Genomic DNA, 22761 nt, shown 5'->3' with positions numbered 1-22761 from the left:
TTTGAATTCATGGCTTCATGCTTTTTAAAAATATATTTTTAGAATAATTCACAGGAAGGGGATTTCTACGTCAAAGACTAAGAACACAGAAGAACATTTTTATGACAAAGAATGTTTCTGTAAGTTTTCTAATTTAACACTCAAAAAAAAATCCTGAAGGTGAAAAACACATGTTGTTTCACCAGTTTATAGATAGAAAAACTGAGTTTAAGACTATTCAATGACTATTTAAGACCAGATGAAATGTAAGAAACAGGCCTAGAACCATTTGCAGGGCCTGGGATTTTCTCAGTGACCTAGGGAAAATAGAGATTATTTGTTTCTTCCTTATTTTGTATTGATTACTTTATGACTTTTATAATAATTATATATTTACCTATTTTGGATAGAAAATGTCAAGGGAGGAATAATTTGCAATTTTGTTTCAGTGGAATTAGTCATCAGGATATAAAGGTATACTCAAACTACAAAGCAATAATTCTAATGTTAATTTATGAGGGAGAGGAGGGAGGAAGGGGATGAGGAGGAGGAGAGGAGGAAGAACAGAGCTCCTAGTATGAACTACCATTGGCCCGCTGCTTTACTAACTGCCTTCTTATGAATAATCTCATATCTAAAATAATATTATTATTTTTCTTTAAGAATCCTCCCTTTACAGATGAGAAAACTGAGGCCTAGAGAGTTAACATGCTTTCCAGTGATTTGAAATCTACGAAATAGCATATGAGATTCAGCACAGGGCTGCCAGACTCCAAAACCCTTGGACTAAACCACCCAATTCAATTGTGACTTGATTGAAGCTAGACAGAGTAGACAGGTAGAGCAGGTCCTGGGATTAAAGGGGCCAGATTCTGGGTTGTGGATTTTACATTTTCTTTTCTTCACTTTGGGAAATGACGAGGTTCAGCTCTGTGCCTAGTTGTCTTTTCTGGATCAGCTATGTCAATGGATAAGTGAAGTTTGTGTTGGAACTGGCATGGGTTGTTTGAGCCTTGAAGCCTTACTCTTGTTGGGTTTCTTCAATATTCTGTGCTCATGTGGGCTTGGTTTTGCAGTAAAAAGTCACTATTTTTATTAATGAGTCCTGTGTCCTAAGGCCATGAGTAATTTGCGGAAGGTGTCTGAATAGTCATCAGTTATCCATTACTGACCTGCTTCCCATACAGAATGAGCTGAGAGTCCTGACTTAAGACTTAGGAAGGAGTGAAGATGGATGCTCAGCCTGTTTCAGCAGTGGATCATCATGTGAGTCCATTTTGCTTGGTAAAGAGCAATCACAATTTCTTTACACAAGTCTCTTTTATCCCTCCCTTAATGATAATGACTTTTTAAATATCTTGGTTCTTGTTATGTTATCTATGACAGTGCCAGTTATTCAGAGTAAAATTTAAAAAATAATCTTCTATGCTGTGTTCCAGATGGCTCCTATCATTGGTTTATTACTTTTACAGAGGTTTTAGAGAAATTTCAGAAAATAAGCCAACAGTAGATTGCATCAGCTAGTGAAAGTGGCCTTCCCCTGTTGATGATTCTGCTTGGGCAAATATAAACTGTGTATTAGCTGGAGCGCTGTGTTTCATAGGGCCAGAATTTATGGGATTTGAGGGTTTACAGGTTTATTATTTAATATGGAAAGATGGTCTTGTTGCTTCTTGGAAGACTGGACCCCTGCAAATAAGTTTAGTAGTCACAAATCATATTTCCCATTGAACTGACTCTTGAGAAAAGTTGCATAATTATAATTGCCTATTTTTAAAATCCATTTTATAGTTTTAAAGGTTTTTTGACAATCTTGAAAATAAAACAGAGCAGGTATAATTACTAGTCTTGTTATTTCTGTATTCCTAATGAGACAACTGATGTCCACACAGGTGATATGGAATAATGCAGGTGTTCTGGCTCCTTGGTTAATCTTTTTTGCTTTTCATTATTACCATGTCATCTTTCCTATATTCAGGAGCCATAATTGAGGATGTTCTACCTCCAATAGAGGACAGTTCCCACACACCGAGGTGCCAGGAAAGGAAGCAGGGGTCAGCTCAAACTTACTAAAAATATTCAATCCTGTCATGGAATGAACCTTAAATGTCATTAAGTTCAACAACTCATCCAGTGTAGAAATTTATCCTACAGTGTTGCTGACTGATGCCCTTCTAGCCTCTGACTGAATATTTCTGGTGATAAACTGATTTATTCCATTTGGGGATAATTCCGAGTTATACAAATTATCTTATTAGAATGAATTAAAATGAACCATTATTACTTTGAGTTTGATCTTAGGTAGCCATCTGCATTTTCACAAAGGAGTTATGCTTGTGGGTGGCAGAATATTCTTGGATTGATTTAAAGTTTATGGAAGTGGATTAGATGACTTAAAGCTTATTCTAGCTCTAAATTTCTAAGTAAAACACTTCTTGTATTAGAAATTGATCATCTTGTTTATGTTGTCTTTTATCCTTAATACATCTTGATGCCCCAGTATATGCTCATATAGTATATTATTAGAAAATTATATCATTTATATATAATATACTTTATTTACTTATGTTTTATGTAATTTACAATAGTATCATATTTATATAGTATATTATAAAATTACATAATTTATTATATATACTTAAATGTATTTATAAAATTTATATATAATAGTATCATATTTTATAAAATTTATACAGATCTCTCCCATTTTGGGCAATTTTGCTTCTCAGTACCATTAATATTTTCAAGATATGCAATCTGTAGGTTCTCTCAATATATCTGCTATTGGTGGAGAAATGCTTGGAAATTTTGGTAGAGAAAATATCAGAACATGTTTAGAGAGGCTGTTTGAGAAATGGTTGCAGAGGGCTTTACCTCTTAGTTGAAAAGTATTTGTGATTAAAGGAGAAACTAAAATTAATACATAGATGTGGAGGACTTGTAAAGAGAATGATTGGAAATTGTGCTTTACCTTCAAACAAAATATTGAGTGGACTGAATTAATCAAAAGAGAAATGTATTAACTGAGAAAAAATCAAAGTTGGTAACAATGAATCATTGTATTGAAAAAAGTATCAAAGTTGGTAACTAACAACGAATCACATTGTATTAGTAAATTTAGAGAATAAATGTATGAACTATATACAAACTATATTACAAAGTTAAAAAAATAGACTTCATAATTAATACTTTTTGGTACCGTAAGAGTGGTACAGGCCGGGCGCGGTGGCTCAAGCCTGTAATCCCAGCGCTTTGGGAGGCCAAGACGGGCGGATCACGAGGTCAGGAGATCGAGACCATCCTGGCTAACACGGTGAAACCCCATCTCTACTAAAAAATACAAAAAAAAAAAAACTAGCTGGGCGAGGTGGCGGGCGCCTGTAGTCCCAGCTACTCAGGAGGCTGAGGCAGGAGAATGGCGTGAACCCGGGAGGCGGAGCTTGCAGTGAGCTGAGATTCGGCCACTGCACTCCAGCCTGGGCGACAGAGTGAGACTCCGTCTCAAAAAAAAAAAAAAAAAAAAAGAGTGGTACAGTCTGGGAGTGGTGGCTCATGCCTGTAATCCCAGCACTTTGCGAGGCTGAGGTGGGGTGGATCACCTGAGGTCAGGAGTTCGAGACCAGCCTGCCCAACATGGTGAAACCCCGTCTCTACCAAAAATACAAAAATTAGACGGGTATGGTGGCACGCGCCTGTAATCCCAGCTATTCGGGAGGTTGAGTCAGGAGAATTGCTTGAATGCAGAAGGCAGAAGTTGCAGTAAGCCAAGATCACGCTATTGCACTCCAGCCTGGGCAACAAGAGCAAATCTCCTTCATTGAAGAAAAAAAAAAGGGGGGGGGTATAAAAAAGAGCTCATTAGTTCATTTGTAGCCCAATCAAGCAACCTGAGAACCATTTCATAGTGAGCTGTATGTCCTTTCACTTTCTGTTAGTCTCAGTGACCCCATTTCACCCCATGCAAATATACAAAGCAGAGTTTCAGCATCACAAACATTAGCTGTACTAGTACAATTCATTTTAGCTAGCTCCACATTGGAAGGAGGTCTAGAAAAAATGGGGAAGAGTTGGAAGAGTTTGTAATCAACACAATGGACAAATCTTCACCTAGACAGACCAAAAATAGAGAAGGTACAAATACCAAAATCAGTAATGAAGGAGGTGTCATCACCAATCTGACAAAAAATAAAAGGAATGTAGGAAAACTCTGAAAAATCCTACACCTAAGATTATACTACTTAGAGATAAATATCTAAGCTGACACAAATTATTAAAACTGACACAAGAAAAAAAAAGAACATTTGAGTTTACCTATGACAAGTAAGAAAATTGAATGACTAATTACAAGTCTTTCTACAAAGCAAAGTCCAGGCATAGAAAGCGTTCCTAATTAAAGCCTATTAAATACTTAAAGAAAAATAAAACCAATGCTTTAATCTCTCTCAGAAAACAGAATGAGACAACACATCCAAATTTATTTCCTAACCAGTACTACTCTAATACCTAAGCCAAACAACGTCATTATAGGAATCAAAAATCATAAAATGACATCTCTCTTGAACATAGATGCAAAAATCTCAAGCAAATATTAAATCAAGCCCAGAAATATATTTTTTTAAAAAGACAAATGGATCTTGGTCATATAGAATTTATACCAAGAATGTAAGGGTTGGCTTAATATTTGGATATCAATTAATGTAGTAAGCATTAATTCTATTACTTGAATGAAGGAGGAAGAACTAATGATTATCTCAATAGAGTTAAGCATTTGATGAAATTCAAAATACATTTATGATAAAAAGTCTCAGCAAGCTAGATATAGAAGGGAACTTCAACTTGATAAAGGGTATATATTGAAAACTTATGGCTAATATCATACTTAATAATATTAGACTCAATATTTTCCTTTAAAATTAGGGAAAAGGTGGGGATACCACTCTTGCCACATTTGCTCAACATTTTACTGGAGAAGCCAGTCAGCACAATAAAGCACAATGAAAATGGATAGATAGATGGATAGATGTATCCTGTTAGAAAAAAAGTAAATCTGTCTTTATTTGCAGATGACATGATCCTTTATGTAGAAAATCTTACTGAATCAACAATAATAAAAATATACCACTGTAATCACAAAGAAGTTCAGTAAGTTTGCTGGATATAAGATCCACATACAATGGTATAATTCTATATACTATCAAAGAACAGTTCAAAAATGAAATTAAGATGATAATTCCATTCAAAAGAATAAAACACACAGGAATAGGCATAAGAAAAGTATAATACTTGTACACTGAACACTACAAAACCTCACATAGAGAAAGAATACATAAATAGGAGACATTTCATGTTCATGCATTGGAAGTTCCAGTGTTGTAAAAAATAAAATTCCCCCCTTATATATCTATAGAATATTAGAATTTATATCTCCAGATTCTTAATTTTGCATTTTTCTACGACAGCATTTTGCTCCTTGTGACAAAAGCTGTTTGTTTATACCAAGGACATAATTATAAAAGTACAAAATCTTAATGTGCTTAGTGTAGATTTTAATGGCAAAAATTGGAAACAAAGTTTCTTAACATAAGATTTTATAAATAACAAATGCAAAGTAACGAAATGTTAATACCCAATAAAAATAATGTAGAATTTTACTCACTGATCTAAAAAAAAAATGCTCATGGTTAATTGACAAAAGTAGCATGTGTATAATACACTCTATGCACTTCTATGAGCAGAAAAATATCTCTTTTAATATTCAAAGGGTTAATTATCCCTGAGTTATGAGACTAAGTATAATGTTTTATATATTTTTTTTAGATTTTAGGAAAGACAGTTTGAATTCTTTAAAATAACCAAATATTGTAATATAAATAAAATAACATGTTCTCAGATGTCTAGATTCTTATTCTCTGTCTCCTTGACTGTCCTATCCTGTTTTTATAAAATATTTCATCCGGTCATTTGCTCTCTCCCTCCCTAGGTAATTGCTGGCAAACTTTGCCTGGGATCCTTTTCCCTCATTTGTTGCAAGTTCTACATCATTTTTTGGTTTCTTGGTCAGTAGAATGTTAGTTTTCTTGTCTGTTATTACAGTTAATGAACATAAGGTTAGAGGATGTTGTTTTAATTTCACAGTACTACACCAGCTACACAACGGGAAATCAAATTTGGCAGTTTCCTCTCCCATCAGATAAATTTTAAATGTATATTCTTGACTGAGACACCCTCTGGTTTAATGGCACTGATTGCCTGTTTAGATGTATGAATGACTGGGGAGCAATCATGCTTCTCCAGAAATAACCATAATTGACAGGCTGTTAAATAAGGAAAATGAGGTCTTAATGTGAATGTTAATTTCCAGCACATTTCCATTGTGTATATTTTTATGTATAAGATTTCAATGTTAGAAAAGCTTTTTATTTATGTTTCATTAACATTTTATTTTAGAGTTTGAGATTTACAGAAAATTTGTGATGATGTACAAATTTCTCATTTACTCCATGCCCAGTTTTCCCTATTAGTATTATATTATACGTATGGTAAATTTGTCACAATGAATGCACCAACATTTCTACATTGTTATTAAATTTTATACTTTATTTAAAATTTCTGTTTTTTTCTGTTTATTTCTTCCTTCTCCTTCCTGTGTGGAGTACCTAGCACTCATATCTGTTACCTCTTGTCATATAGTGCCAGGGTAACACCTAGGGCAAGGAGTGAGGGAGACAGACGACAATTTATTATTTACAGTGAAATAATTAATACAAAATCTGCCTCAGGTCCAGAACATCTCAGGTGTGCATTCAGGACAAAATTAATAAAGATGAATATTAAAAATTGAAGAGGGAATAAAGGTCACCGTCATAGAGTGATACATAATTGACAATGAAACCAATTAAGGTAGTTTTAATTGGATAAACAGTGTAGAACCACCTCTGAGGCTCACAATAGGGTCTAGTGCCCCATTAAGGGCTGACCTTGGCAGAGATGAGAATAAACAATTTATCTTCCAGCATTTCCAAGTTCTCTTCTCTGCGGTGCCTCTTTCCCCAGTTCTGCCTCACTCCTTCCTTGAGCCCTTAGGGTCCTGTTTCTTTCTCCCAGTAACTATCATAACTATATGCCTTGTACTGTGCTGGATGCATTGCAAGGATTCTCTTCAGCACTTACAAGCAACCTTTCCAGTCCAGAAAGCTGTAAGGGACTTCCCTGGATTACACAATTAGTGAGAGGCCAATGTGAAATCCCCATTATTTTCTCTTTTACCATTAAGTCTATATTTTGTCAACACAGTATACTCTTTTTCATGACATTGCCACAATTAAAATTTATTTTAGAAAAGACATTGTCTTGGACTTCCTTTACTCAATCATGAAATTCAGTGAATATTTTCTCTTCTTAAGGACTTTAATTTTAAGTTGTCTATCTTATAGTTGAATGAAAGCCTTAATCCTTAGTTTTAATATCCTTGGAAGAAAGATGGGTGAGGTGCTTTGACTTAGTAAGTTTTTCCAAGTATGTGAAATTACTTTGTGTAGGCAACATCTCCTTTCATTTTAATAAAGGCAGCTTTATTAGGTCTATTTGTTATAACAATCAAGGAGATTAGAGGCTTGCAGTGGGGTTATCTTTTTCCATAAAGCAGGATCTGCCACTCCTGAAGAATAAATTAATATTTTCAAGAATTCATCAAGTATGCAGGGCTTTTGTGAAATGAAATTCTTTTGCATAACAATATATTCTTCAAAACAGATCTCAACGGGCTGTTATTTAGTTTTTCTGTCATTAGCCTACTGATAAGTTGGGAAGCAAAAGTATCACAAAATCTCTGGAGGCTGAAGTTAAGTGGTATGTAAGGAAGCTTATAAATTAGGAACCTTGATGTCAATTTTACATTTTCTGTCTCTTCTATTGGGATTAAGGAAGACAGACAGGTTCATTTGTTTAATAATGTGGTACACCTGAGAGATCATCTTTGTATCATCTTAACTGGTATTTTCGAGAAGGCCATAGTTAATGGTTTATATGTCATTTGAGTTGATTTTTTTTTTTTTTTGTTAAGTACATGAAGTTATACTAGAATCTTAAAATTCGACACAAATAGACAAAGTAGTTTAGTCTGAACAGGAGGTTATTAACCCAAACAAATAATAATACAAAGCACAGGACCACATGTGATTTCCCCATCCCAAGACCATACAAAGCATATGATTTAATTCTGCAAGACTCTGATTCTGTAGGAATTGAGTATTCTCCACCAATTTCCATGAAATTTCCTCTCAAGATGAGTATACATCCAAATATCTGAACATAGAAAATGGCTGATCACAAGAGACTGAACCAAAATAAGACCTTGTCCTGGCTCTACAAGATTGTAATTGGGTATAATTTTCTAACTTACCTGTTGAGGTTAGAAAATAAATTCCCATATATGCTAAAGGCAACTCTTATTACTTACAACATTGCCCACCTCTGCCCAGAAAATGAGGTGGAAAAAGGGTAGGACTCTCTCTGTTAATCATTGTCAGTGAAATACGGTCTTACTCTGTAACTGGAAGAAAGATTTTTTTTTTTTTCTCGTACAGAGGTACAGCAGCCTTTCTGGAAAATTACGTAATTTCAATTTTTTATTATGAATAAATTGGGGCATAATTTGTATTACCTCTTTTTAACACTAAGAAACTGAGTATGAATTTCCCTTTTAATATGTAATTACGAAGAAGTAGATAAGATCTTGGGGAGAGGGCTGGAGAGGCAGAGCTCTGTCTTCCTGTCTGCCTCATTCATCCATCCATTAACACATTGAATGACAAAGCTGAATGCACTCTGATGTACATAGTCGGTTGCCCTACGGGCTGTCTTCACTCTCAGACAGATTTTTCTGCCTATAGACTGGGGGGAACTGGAAAAAGAATAGAGATCAGGGGTGCCTTTCAACCATTCAGAAGGCTGAATGTTTCAGGGTCTCATCCTGGTCATGGACCCAGAGGCATGGTTTGTAATCTTCAAGCAATTTAAGTTTATGGTGATTTCCAGCAATCTCTCCTTCTTCAAGCTCCCTTCCTCAGGGGGCAGCCACAACCTTATCCAGATGTTCTCTTCGGATGTATTTTCCCATGCATTGTTTTGGAGGGTCTCATCTGACTCCCTTGCCTTTTTTGTTTGACTGCACACATTGGCACTGTACTTTCTTTGTCTTTCACTTTTTTAAAGGTCCACAAAACATCTGTACTTCTGTTGTACTGGTTTATGGTCTAGGAATGAATCTGTATCTGAGAATAGTTTAGGTTTTGCTTGACTTTTTTTTTTCTCTTAAACTAGGGTCCTACTTTTAACATTTTGTCCCTCTAGTAGAGAATGTGCTTTTTTCCTTTCAGGCCTAAGGACAGTCACCACCCTATAGATGGACACTAGGAAAATAGTTTGTTTGCTTGGCCCTCTATATGCTTCTAGAGGAATCTAGAAGCAATGTGTAAGTGCTATTTAACTCTTGCACTGTCATTTATCTATTTCCACTATTTAAAATTCCCAATTACAGCACTAAGACATTTATTTTTCATGATTTCTTTTACCTCGTAAACAATCTTAGAACAAATAAATGTTCAAAAACATATTTATTTATTACCTAACTTGATACACTCTGTTCCCTTCCTCACGGAGTTTTCGAGTGATTGACAAATCACATACTTTTCCTAAACTGTAGTTTTGCCATCTATAAAGTGGGATTAATAAGACCTGTTTTAACATGTAAAAGTCTAAAACTTAGAAATCATAACATTATTTGCAACAGAGAGACAGCATATGATGATGAAGAGAGTTATTTATATTTACTATTTGTAAGTGCCTACTCTGTGTAAGGCAGGGCAAGGTACTTTCACTACATTATCTCACTTGACATCTCATGTGAGGCTTAAAGAAGTTCAATAACTCACCCAGGGCAGTACATCTGGTAGATCATGGTTATTACGAGACCTGTTTATGTCTGGCTCAAAACTCAAGCTCTTACCAACATCGCTGTGCTGACTTCCAACAACAGGATTCTTGCTGGGAATCTTCAATCTGCCAAGTATTCCAAACAGTAGAGAAAGTTCACTCTGCCTTTGTGAAACTTGCCCTCTAAAGAAGATAAAGAAAAAGAAATAAATATTCTTACAAATTTAGGGAAACCTAAATCCCTTAGATGTATAATCCAAAGTGTAAAGTGTCAAACAGGCTGACAGATTCGGTTGTAAAGAAGACATTTAAGTCTAGAAAAATGCAGACAGATTGTTACTTGCTTAGACAGCAAAAGCAAGATCAGCAATGATGTCAGCTCCTCATGTCCCTTGTCCCATAAGATGACATGGAATAAAAAGAGGCCAGATGACAGGCAGTATGAGTGGTGAGGCACCCTGTTGTTAAAGGACCAGGTCCATTCTGTAGCTACACAGCCTGTGCCAAGGTGGGGCAAGGAGGAGAGCCCCTTCCCTCACCAGAATGAGGGAGGCAGATGAGAAACTGCCTTATAACAGCCTCCCTTCAAGAGAGGAGGCAATGCCTGTGGCAGCTCTTCACAAGACTGCCGCTCTTGCCCTGAACTTGGAGGGTCACTGGATATTCCACAAGGATTTTTGGTCAGCCTGTGGTTGAGCTTTATTTATACAGCGTATGTAAAGATGTGCAAAGTGATCCGGGTGCCAGCACGGAGCAGTTCTGTTAGAAATAGACACATCTCTGCCCCGATCTGGACCTCAGTCTCCTCAACTGCAGAATGAGGACATTGGACTCTGTCAAGCTCCTTCATTGTATACCCAGGGAACTTCTACATATTTTATGTCTCTTCTGTTTTTTCTCCAAGTTGAGCAATTCTAACTTTCCTTATTTCCTCTTATTTTCTGGCTTTGATCATTTTTTTTTCCTAGTTTTTATCAATTTCTGAGTGTGAATGGTCACAAATGGAATCAAGGAGAATTGGGATTGAGCAGGCTGGCATGGAAGGACTTAGCATGGCTTGGTGGTCTTTAGCTAATGCTGAAGGTTCTAGTAGCTTTTCTCCGCTATCCCTTCTCTCTCCACCTATGCCAAACAGCTGACAGCCTGCCACCTTGCTTGTGGGCTCCCTGCCATTGTCACAGATGGGCCCAATATGCTGGAGTAGGAAAATCACGTATGAGAATTATATGTGGTCATTGAAAATTACTGCAGTTGTTGCCATAAAATAAATCGGTCTACTAGCTGAATCCCAGCAGACTTGATGGATCTATTTGGTTGATTCTTTAAGCAATGTGATAAAATTTTGGCATTTTATGCCAGAATTTTCCAGCTGTTTATAAAAAGAACATGAATTAAATTAAGATATGATGAGAAGAGTATTTGTGAATTTCGCCGTGCAGTCTTTTTTTTTCATAAAGAGTGTGCCAGTTCCAGTCTCTCTTAATTTGCCAATGCCACTCTCAATCATTAACTGATTAATCCTTATAGTAACGTGTGGATTTTTTTTATGAGGTCAATCATGCTGTTTGGAAATACAGACAATATAATTAAAACAGAGACCCTAAAAAAAAAAACAGGTTTTTTCTTTTAATTTAACTTTGATTTTAAGTTCAGGGATACATGTGCAGGTTTGTTACATAGATAAACTTGTGTCATAGGGGCTTGTTTAGATTATTTCATCACCCATGTATTAAGCCTACTACTCATTAGTTATTTCTCCTGATCCTCTCCTTCCTCCCATCCTTCACCCTCAAATAGGCCCCAGTGTCTGTTGTTCTCCTCTATGCGTTCTCATCATTTAGCTCCCATTTATAAGTGAGAACATGCGGTATTTGGTTTTCTATTCCTGTGTTAATTTACTAAGGATAATGACCTCTGGCTTCCTTGATTTAAAAAAAACTTTTTTCTAAAATTTGTTTTTAAAACCCTTATTTTTAGAAAAAATCATGTAAGGCTCCTATACATAGTTGTAGGGAAAGAGGATAATACTGTTTTAATTTTTTAAAAAACCTTATTTTGGAACAGATAAGTACAGAAAAGAATTTTACATAATTTTCACTTATGCAGAGTTGAACGAATTGGAGTCAATGGCAATGAATTTTTTTTATTTGATTTTGCTCCAAATTTGAGCAAGCTATCATCTTTTGAGCAAACCAAGGGTCAACCTGGGTTGTAAATAAACTTGCAAGGTGGTATCTAAAATTTTTCATTTGGCTAAAAACTCTTCATCCTTTCTTGGAGGTAAAATTACAAAAAACCAGCAAGACCAAAATTCCCAGCTTATCCAAGAAATTCCAAGTTAATGCCTGTTTGACCCACAGCTAGTCCAAGTGGCATTCTCTTTTCTTAAGAGAGTTGCAATTTGGATGAATTGTGTGATCACTCTACATATAACCAAGCAACAAACCCTCTTTCCACATTTACCAACAATGCCAAAAATCCCTAAGTAATCATGCATGGTTCTCCAACATAGTCTAGGAAGAAATTTAACATCATAATTAAGTGTCTCTTTATCTGCTTGTTGTAGTTAGATTCTTTTGCCAAGGCAGACATATTCATATACTCTGAAGCCTACTAAACATGAGATTCGCTTTATTACTTTAGGATTCAGGGTGTGTTGATGGGACAGGGAGAAATAAAATAAAATAAAGTTCAATTGCCTATTTCAATGAATTCCCATTTCTGGCACGGAAAGAATTGAACAGATCATGGTAGCTGAACATTATGTGGCTACAAAGAGCAAAGTGTCTGAAAACAAGACTGGACCATTCTTGTTTTCTAGGTTGCTAAGTATGGCTGCCTCTTTCTGGAATGGGAACCCTCATTTCTCGTTTCTCCCCACAAGAGCCAGGGGAGCTGAGGCAGTAATTCCAACCATGAAGCAGGAGCTGTAAAGGCTGTTTCTTACGAGAACAGAAGAGTGCTTATGAGGGCTTGAAATTATGTCGATCTGGGTTTGAATCCTGTGATGAGAAATAATTTCTAGGTAGTAGTTTGTACCACAATTTTCATCTTTTAAATTTTTAACTATTTTTTTACTTTTTTCTTTGCAAAGCAAGATAGACATATACTTCAGTTTTTTAAGCTCTATGAAGTTGATAATAATTCCTTTCTTGGAGAGTTGTTTTAAGATTATGAACAGAGTGTCAAAGAGTAGCAGGTACCTAGTAAGAGCTTAATGAATTGTGTATTTAGGACTATTCTTCAGTTTGGAACTGTAACCCTCTGTCACCCTGTCCTTCCTCTTTGTTCTTCACTTTTGTCTTTGGTTTTGAACTCTCTGTGGAAAAATTTCTTTGCTGTGTGAAGCTTCAAAGAAATATGGGGCCCTTTGAGAACACCTGCATTTACAGTGTACCAGAGTGGACTGTTTTTTCTTTTTTAAAAATTGTTTCCTTTTAACTGCTTGGCAGAGCTTATTGAGCATTTTCAACTTTTTTTGACTTTGTGATGTGTGCGCGTATGTATAGACTTTCCATCCAGCAATCATTATTCAAATATTTGCCTCATGCAGACAAGCAGAACTGCAGTTGTAGATATCTACAGCTCTCTGGTTTGTGTGTTCTTCAGCTTCTCATCTGAAAAATGCCTCAGGCCTCCTACTTATCCCCTTTTGTTTGAAATTCATGCAAGACGATTCCTGTGATTATCACTATAGCCACCAAACTAAATTTCAGTGTTATTTTTCCTGCTTCATGAACACTGGGAGGCTGAATTTAGAAATGGAAGCTACTCTGCTTGGGTAGAAATAGAGATCCTACAAACTTCTGAAACCGTGGCTTTATTTCAGAGCATTCCTGTACCTGGAAGTTGTCACCAAACGGTGTAGGGAGTACCTGAGAAAGGAGGAAGCAAGGTAATGAACCAGGCCAGAGGGCAACCCATTTGGGTAAAGATACCAAATATGTATGGTTTTGGGAAAAAGATAGTGAACAAAAATTGGTGAGAAAAAGAGCTCTGAGCACCCTCCTTCCTGAAAAAGATGCTAAAGGGCAGAGAGGAATTATTTGGAACAATCGGGTGAAAGCTGAACATGTTGGGTTCAACAGTTAGGGGGATAGGTGATATATTGGACTCCTCCTATAATCTATTTTGGAGTAAAATTCAAGACAAGTATGTTTTTATGGAATCCAAGGATGATACTAGCATAGTGGCATACGGAGCACAGTAAACATTTGTGTTTTTTCTTCTACTTCTGGGATCAGATTAGAGTTTCTATCCCCACACTTCTGCTTTCTGCCTGTGTAATGTGTGGGCAAATCACTGAATCCCAGTGTGTCTTGATTTTCCATGTGTGAAATGAGGATCATAATAGCTTCTACCTCATAAGATTTTGATAAAAGGAGATAATATATGGAAGTCATTTGATACGAAAGTACTTGGATCATAGAGAATTCTTAATTGTAGCTATTATTATTTTAATTGTTTCTGTCCCAAACACTGTGACACTTGGCATATATTAGTTTATTCCCCACAACACCTCAAAACAAGCATTACTACCAATCCTGTCTATTTCACAGAAAGAAAATGAAGACTTGAAGATGTTCAAGGCCAGATATCCTTAATATAGAAGAGTTAAAATTGCATCTCTTGTCTGCAACCTCCAAGTCCTTTTTTAATGATGTCATACTGTATTCAAGACAAGATAAATAAATTGGTATTTGACTGATAATAACTTTAATTATACCTATTCTCTGAATAGAAGTTTTCATTAAAATAGGTGGAGACTAAGTCTCTTTGTAGGTCTCTAAGAACTTCCTTTATGAATCTGGGTGTTCCAGTATTGGGTGCATAAATATTCAGGATAGTTAGCTATTCTTGTTGCGTTGATCCTTTTACCATTATGTAATATCCTTCTTTGTCTCTTTTGATCTTTGTTGGTTTAAAGTCTGTTTTTTGCTTTCCATTTGCTTGGGAAATATACCTCCATCCCTTTATTTTGAGCCTGTGTCTTTGCACATGAGATGGGTCTCCTGAATTACAGTACACTGATGGGCCTTGACTCTATCCAATTTGCCAGTCTGTGTCTTGTAATTGGGGCATTTAGCTGTAGACTCCCACACAATAATAGTGGGAGACTTTAACACCCCACTGTCAATATTAGACCAATGAGACAAAATTAACAAGGATATTCAGCTCTGGAACAAGCAGACCTAATAGACATCTACAGAATTCTCCACCCCAAATCAACAGAGTATACATTATTTTCAGCACCTCATCACACTTATTATAAAATTTATCACATAATTGGAAGTAAAACACTCCTCAGCAAATGCAAAAGAACGGAAATCATAAATCTCTCAGACAACAGTGCAATCAAATTAGAACTCAGGATTAAGAAACTCACACAAGGGCTGGCGTAGTGGCTCATGCCTGTAATCCTAGCACTTTGGAAGGCTGAGGCGGAAGAATCACTAGGTCAGGAGATTGAGACCATCCTGACTGATATGGTGAAACCCCATCTCTACTAAAAATACAAACAAAATAGCCAGTCATGGTGGCAGGCACCTGAAGTCCCAGCTACTCCGGAGGCTGAGACAGGAGAATGGCGTGAACCTGGGAGGCGGAGATTGCAGTGGGTAGAGATTACGCCACTGTACTCCAGCCTGGGCAACAGAGCGAGACTCAGTCTCAAAAAAAAACCAAAAACCAAAAAACAAAAAACCCTCAAAACTGCCCAACTACATAGAAACTGAATATCCTGCTCCTGAATGACTGCTGGGCAAATAATGAAATTAAGGCAGGAATAAATAAGTTCTTTGAAACCAGTGAGAACAAAGATACAACATAACAGAATCTCTGGGACACAACTAAAGCAGTGTGTAGAGGAACTTTATAGCACTAACTGTCCCAAAAGAAAGTGGGAAAGATCTAAAATTGACACCCTAATATCACAATTAAAAGAACTAGAGAAGCAAGAACAAACAAATTCAAAAGCTAGCAAAAGACAAATAACTATGATCGGAGCAGAACTGAAGGAGATAGAAACCCAAAAACATTTCCAAAAAATCAGTGAATCCAGCAGCTGGTTTTTTGAAAAAGTTAACAAAATATATAGACTCTTAGCTAGACTCATAAAATAAGAGAAGAACCAAGTCGACACAATAAAATATGATAAAGGGGATATCACCACTGATCCCAAAGAAATACAAACTGCCATCAGAGAATATTACAAATACCTCTATGCAAATAAACTAGAAAATCTAGAATAAATGCATAAATTCCTGGACATATACACCCTCCCAAGATTAAACCAGGAAGAAGTCGAATCCCTGAATAGACAAATAACAAGTTCTGAAATTAAGGTAGTAGTTAATAGCCTATCAACCAAAGAAAGCCCAGGACCAAATGAATTCACAGCTGAATTCTACCAGAGGTACAAAGAGGAGCTGGTACTATTCCTTCTGAAACTACTACAAAAAATAGAAAAAGAGGGACTCCTCCCAAACTCATTTTATGAATCCAGCATCATCCTGATACCAAAACCTGGCAAAGGCACAACAAAAAAAAATTCAGGCCAATATCCCTGATGAATGTTGATGTGAGAATTCTCAATAAAATACTGGCAAACTGAACCCAGCAGCACATCAAAAAGCTTCTCCACCACACTCAAGTTGGCTTCATCCCTGGGATGCAAGGCTGGTCCAACATATGCAAATCAATAAACTTAATCCATCACATAAACAGAACCAACATCAAAAACTGCATGATTATCTCAGTAGATGTAGAAAAGGCCTGCAATAAAATTCAACACAACTTCATGCTATAAACTCTCAATAAACTAGGTGTCAATGGAACATATCTCAAAATAAGAGCTATTTATGACAAACCCACAGTATCATACTGAATGTGCAAAAGATGGAAGCATTCCCTTTGAAAACTGGCACAAGACAGGGATGCCCTCTCTCACCACTCCTATTCAACATAGTATTGGAAATTCTGGCCAGGGCAATCAGGCAAGAGAAATAAAGGATATTCAAATAGGAAGAGAGGAAGTCAAATTGACACTATTTGCAGATGACATGATTGTATATTTAGAAAACCCCATTGTCTCAGCCCCAAATCTCCTTAAGCTGATAAGCAACTTCAGCAAAGTCTCGGGATATAAAATCAATGTGCAAAAATCACAAGCATTCTTATATACCAATAATAGCCAAATCATGAGTGAACTCGAATTTACAATTGCTACAAGGAGAATAAAATACCTAGGAATCCAATTTACAAGGGATGTGAAGGACCTCTTTAAGTAGAACTACAAACCACTGCTCAAGGAAACAAGAGAGGGCACAAACAAATAGAAAAACATTCCATGCTCATGGATAGGAAGAATCAATATTGTAAAAATGACCATACTGCCTAAAGTAATTCATAGATTCAATGCTATGCCCATCAAGCTACCATTGACTTTCTTCACAGAATTAGAAAAAACTATTTAAAATTTCATATGGGATGAAAAACTATGCCATATAGCCAAATCCTCAGCAAAAAGAACAAAGCTGGAGGCATCATGCTACCTGACTGCAAACTATACTCTACAAGGCTACAATAACCAAAACTGCATGGTACTGGTACCAAAAACAAATATATAGACCAATGGAACAGAACAAAGGCCTCAGAAATAATGCCATACATCTACCACCAGCTGATCTTTGACAAACCTGACAAAAAAAAAAAAAAAAAAAAAAAGCAATGGGAAAAAGATTCCCTATTTAATAAATGGTGTTGGGAAAAACTGGCTAGCCATATGCAGAAAACAGAAACTAGATCCCTTCTTTATACCTTATACAAAAAAATAACTCAAGATGGATTAAAGACTTAAACATAATACCTAAAACCATAAAAACCCTAGAAGACAAAGCTATGCAGTACCATTCAGGACAGAGGCATGGGTGAAGACTCCATGACTAAAACACCAAAAACAATGACAACAAAAGCCACAATTGACAAATGGGATCTAATTAAACTAAAGAGCTTCTGCACAGCAAAAGAAACTATCATCAGAGTGAACAGGCAACCTGCAGAATGGGAGAAAATTTTTGCAATCTATCCATCTGGCAAAGGGCCACTACCCAGAATCTACAAGGAACTTAAACAAATTTACAAGAAAAAACAATCCCATCAAAAAGTGGGCAAAAGATATGAACAGACACTTCTAAAAAGAAGACATGTATGCGGCCAACAAACTTATGAAAAAAAAATCATTGATGGTCATTAGAGAAATGCAAATCAAAACCACAACGACATACCATCTCATGCCAGTTAGAAGAGTGATCATTAAAAAGTCAGGAAACAACAGATGCTGGAGAGGATATTGAGAAATAGAAAAGCTTTTACACTGTCACTGGGAATGTAAATTAGTTCAACCATTATGGAAGACAGTATGGCGATTCCTCAAGGATCTAGCACCAGAAATACCATTCGACCCAGCCATCCCATTACTGGGTACGTGTGTGTGTATATATATATATACACCTAAAGGATTGTAAATCATTTTACTATAAAGACATATGCACACCTATGTTTATTGTGGCACTATTCACAATAGCAAAGACTTGGAACCAACCCAAATGCACATCTATGATAGACTGGACAAAGAAAATGTGGTACATATAAACCATGGAATACCACGCAGCCATAAAAAGGATGAATTTATGTCCTTTGCAGGGACATGGATGAAGCTGGAAACCATCATTCTCAGCAAACTAACACAGGAACAGAAAACCAAATGCCACATGTTCTTACTCATAAGTGGGAATTGAACAATGCGAACACATGGACACAGGGAGGTGAAGATCACACATTGGGGTCTGTTGGCTGGGGGGTGATATAGGGGAGGGATAGCATTAGGAGAAATACCTAATGTAGATGGCGGGTTGATGGGTGCAGCAAACCACCATGGCACGTGTATACCTGTGTAACAAAGTGCACGTTCTGCACCTGTATCCCAGAACTTAAAGTATAATTAAGTGGAGAATTCAGGTAATGTAATAAAATAGAGCATTGTATGGGCTGCATATGTTTAAATGGAACAATCTCTGATGGCATCCCCTTACATACAAGTACCTAGTGTAGAAAGTTACTCTTCAAAAGATATGATCATTGAAGACTGCAATATCCACTTCTTATCCAATTGCTCTTCATCTTAAATCAGAACAATGAAACAATTCTGTGAAATTGTCTGGTTGTTCCATGTTTTGCTGTAGATAGGTACTTATCCATGCTACTCAGAGCAGCCAGCTTTTTTTTTTTTTTTCTTTTAACTCTGTGGATCTCTAGAAAGAAAATTTCACTTAATTCTTATAAATAGTACTTGTTTAATATTGAAATTGATATGAACAGGATACAAGGAAATTCTGGGTAGAAGAGGGCAGTTCCCTGGCAAAAGCCTCACCCTCAAGCCTAGAGACCTGTGGCCTTAGGTGGGAATAGCCATTTCTATTTTCGTGCCCCAAAAGTTGCCTTTTGGCCTGCCATACACCCTTATCCTGTACCCATATAAATGCTGAACCCGAGGCTCTAGAAGCAGATGAGCAGGTGAGGAGATGAGACAAGCCAGACGGATGGTAGAATGACACAGCAGAGAAAGAAGAGGAACGTCGAGCTCTGAGAAAAGTTTGGCTGGGGCTGGTCAGAGAGCAGTTTAGCCACTGGTTGGCTAAACTCCAGGGGAAGATCATTTTCCCACTCTATCGCTTCTTCTGGTTCCCCATCCATCCGACTGAGAGCCACATTCATCCTTCAAACCCATGTGTGATTTGATTTTTCTGGGATACTGGGTAAGAGCTCAGGAAACAAAAAGGTGTCACGCTGTCCCTCTGCCCTTGCAGAAAGGCAGAAGTTCCATTGAGCTGGTTAACACGTAAGCCTTCTGCGGATGGCAAGGCTAAGAGAGCACTGTAACACTGGGGCTGCAGGCACTCACCCCTAGACACCACCATGGAGCGGAAGCCCAAAGCACTCGCCCTGGCTCCTGCACCTGCCTGTCTGTGTGCTCCCCTTCCCCTCAGGGATTTGAGCAGCAGGAGTGACCCAACAGGCAAGTGACACCCCTGTCACACGTCCTGCAAGGGGGATCAGGGAACTCTCTCATTTCAAAATCTAGAATTGTTTTCTCAACATGAAACACACCAAAAGGAGTTTTCATACATGTCTGTTCTGTCAACATTCATTCCTTGTTTCAGCAGATATTTATGAAAGGCATAATCTGTTTCAACAACTGTTCTAAGTGCTGCAGATAAAACAGTGAACAAAAAAAACAAAAAACGAACAAAAAACAAAGTCCTTTGTTCTCCTGAGGCTCGTATTCCAGTGCCAGAAGCTAGATAAATGAATGGTGAGATGATAAACAGATGCATGTAATGGGTTAGAAGATACCTGCAATGGGCAAAATAGAGAATAGAGGGATCGGATATCTGGTCAGTGAACTATGTTGATAATGGGCTGGTCAGGAAATGCCATATTGAGATGTGACATTGAAACCAAGACCTGAGGAAGTGGAAGGAGTAAGCCCTGGGGCTAGCTGAGGGAGAAGCATTCCAGCCAGCGGGAAGAGGAGGCAGCAATGTGTAGTCCCTCTAGCTTGGCAGGGACTGAATGAGGGAACGGGAGATTAGTAATAGCTGCAGCTGCAGGGATAACAGAGGATCAGACAGTATAGGGTATTGCTCTTGCCTTATAGGTCTTTTTTTTTTTTTTTTAAATAGATTCTTGCTCTGTCATTCAGGCTGGAGTGTAGACGTGCTATCTTGGCTTACTGAAACCTCCGCTTCCAGGGTTCAAGTGATGGTCCCACCTCAGCTTCCTGAGTAGCTGGGACTACGGGTATGCACTACCACACCCAGCTAATTTTTGTATTTTTAGTAGAGATGGGCTTTCGCCATGTTGGCCAGGCTGGTCTTGAACTCCTGACCTTGAGTACTGTGATTACAGGTGTGAGCCACAGCCCCCAGACCTGCTCTAGAGGTCTTTAAGGACATTTTGCTCTAAAAAAGTGGTGACTCTGTTGAAGATTTTGGAACAAAGAAGTGAGTTCCACTTTTTGAAGCAAAGAAGCGCCATGATATGATTTATCCTTCACAGGGTCTTTTGGGCAACTGTGCTCAGAATGGGCCCCATTTTGCAACTAATTCCTTATTGTTTCTTTCATGTCTTTTCCATATTTGGCTAAACCACCTAGAATCAAACAGCTTTTCTGAATATCAAAAAGACTCAAAGTCTGGACTATAAGATCTTCAGAGGAGAGACTGCCCTTTCCATTCTTCAATTTTCAGTGTCTAGCACAGTGTCTGTCACATAAACAATATTAAATATTTACTTACTGTGAGCTGAATGTATGCCTAAACAGTTCTGTTCTTCTGGGAGTCTTGATGCTCAAGTTGGTTCATTCTTTTTTTTTTTTTTTCTCTTTAATGTTTACTAATTAACTCAGAATTCATTCAATATCTTCAAACTGACAGTTCTAATATTTATTTACTCCTGATATCATATATTTCTTCTATGTATCTTGCTTATCTAACCTTTCTTCCTGATCTCCCTCTTGCTTTTATTCTAGCACATTTTCTTTTAATTATGTATGTTTTATGTAAATATAATTTACTATAAAACTTCCGCTCTTTCGTTTTGCTGAATTCTTAAGACTAGAGACTCATTGAACACTAGGGCGAGCCTGCCTGCCCGCCCTCCTTCCTTCCTTCCTTCCTTCCTTCCTTCCTTCCTTCCTTCCTTCCTTCCTTCCTTCCTTCCAGAAAAGAAATAGGAATGCCAATTTGGTTACACTGATGAGATGAGAAACTCCAAATTATGAAAACACCACCTAACTATATGGTTTTCTTAAATTCTGTCAGAGCTATAGAAAATACTTCCTGTGCAAACCATCCACTCTCCTTTTCAAAAATGAGATCTCTTGCTTCCCAACTTCAAGAAGTCTTTCCTACTGTGAAATGTTAGAGAAGTAACAGAAAAGTCAAAATGACTTTGCAATCTTTCTTCCCTTTTTTGTGCCAGATAAGTTTCTATAGTCATATATTAAAATGTGCTTTTCAACATAATGCTATTCTTCCTCTACTGGTCTATCCCCATGTGCACTGCAATTCTCTAACAACATTTATTTTCTAAACATTTGCTGACTCTGTCCTTCAAGACACATATGAGTGGGTACCAATGAGAAGATTTACATGGACATGGAAGTGATTTGAGAAGATGTTTTGGCACTGAGAGTTTTTTAATATTTCATTGCAAGTAAGCAGATTTACTAAAGGTCTTCAAGAGATTCTGCTGTGGTTTGTTATGCCGATCATAATAGAATAAACTGAATGTAATGATACATTATATAATGGTCTTGAAAGGCCATGAAGGTGAATAGCTTTTAAAGAAAAGAACAAAGTTGTTTTAAATTATTATTAAGCTTTTGGATCAAGGGCAAAAGTATCAATGCTGTTCACATGTAAAGATAATTTTTAATTGGGCTAGCAAGTACAAAATTTAGGTCATAATTATAATGAATACTTGCTGCTAGGAAGATTAGAGATAATAGGTTATATTCTTGTATCAGCTCTGCTTTGGGGCATCTGTTTTAGAGGCCAATCCAATAAAAGTTTCTTAATTGACATTATTTTTTGTGTGTCCTTAGCATATGCTATAGTTGAACCTTAATTATTGCTACGACCTCTCAAGGGTAGTCGTAGCTCAGCTATTACAGTCTATTTCTGAGGCTTCCTTTTCTTTGTCCTTCTGGAGACTGGTAAATTATTTTCACTTTGAAATGCCTGGGTTTACAGGCACTGAGATAATGGTAGTATATGATTTTACCAT

The sequence above is a fragment of the Macaca thibetana genome, chromosome 9, assembly GCF_024542745.1.
Source record: "Macaca thibetana thibetana isolate TM-01 chromosome 9, ASM2454274v1, whole genome shotgun sequence".
In the NCBI taxonomy this organism is placed as follows: Eukaryota; Metazoa; Chordata; class Mammalia; order Primates; family Cercopithecidae; genus Macaca; species Macaca thibetana.
This window is presented reverse-complemented; position numbering follows the sequence as displayed.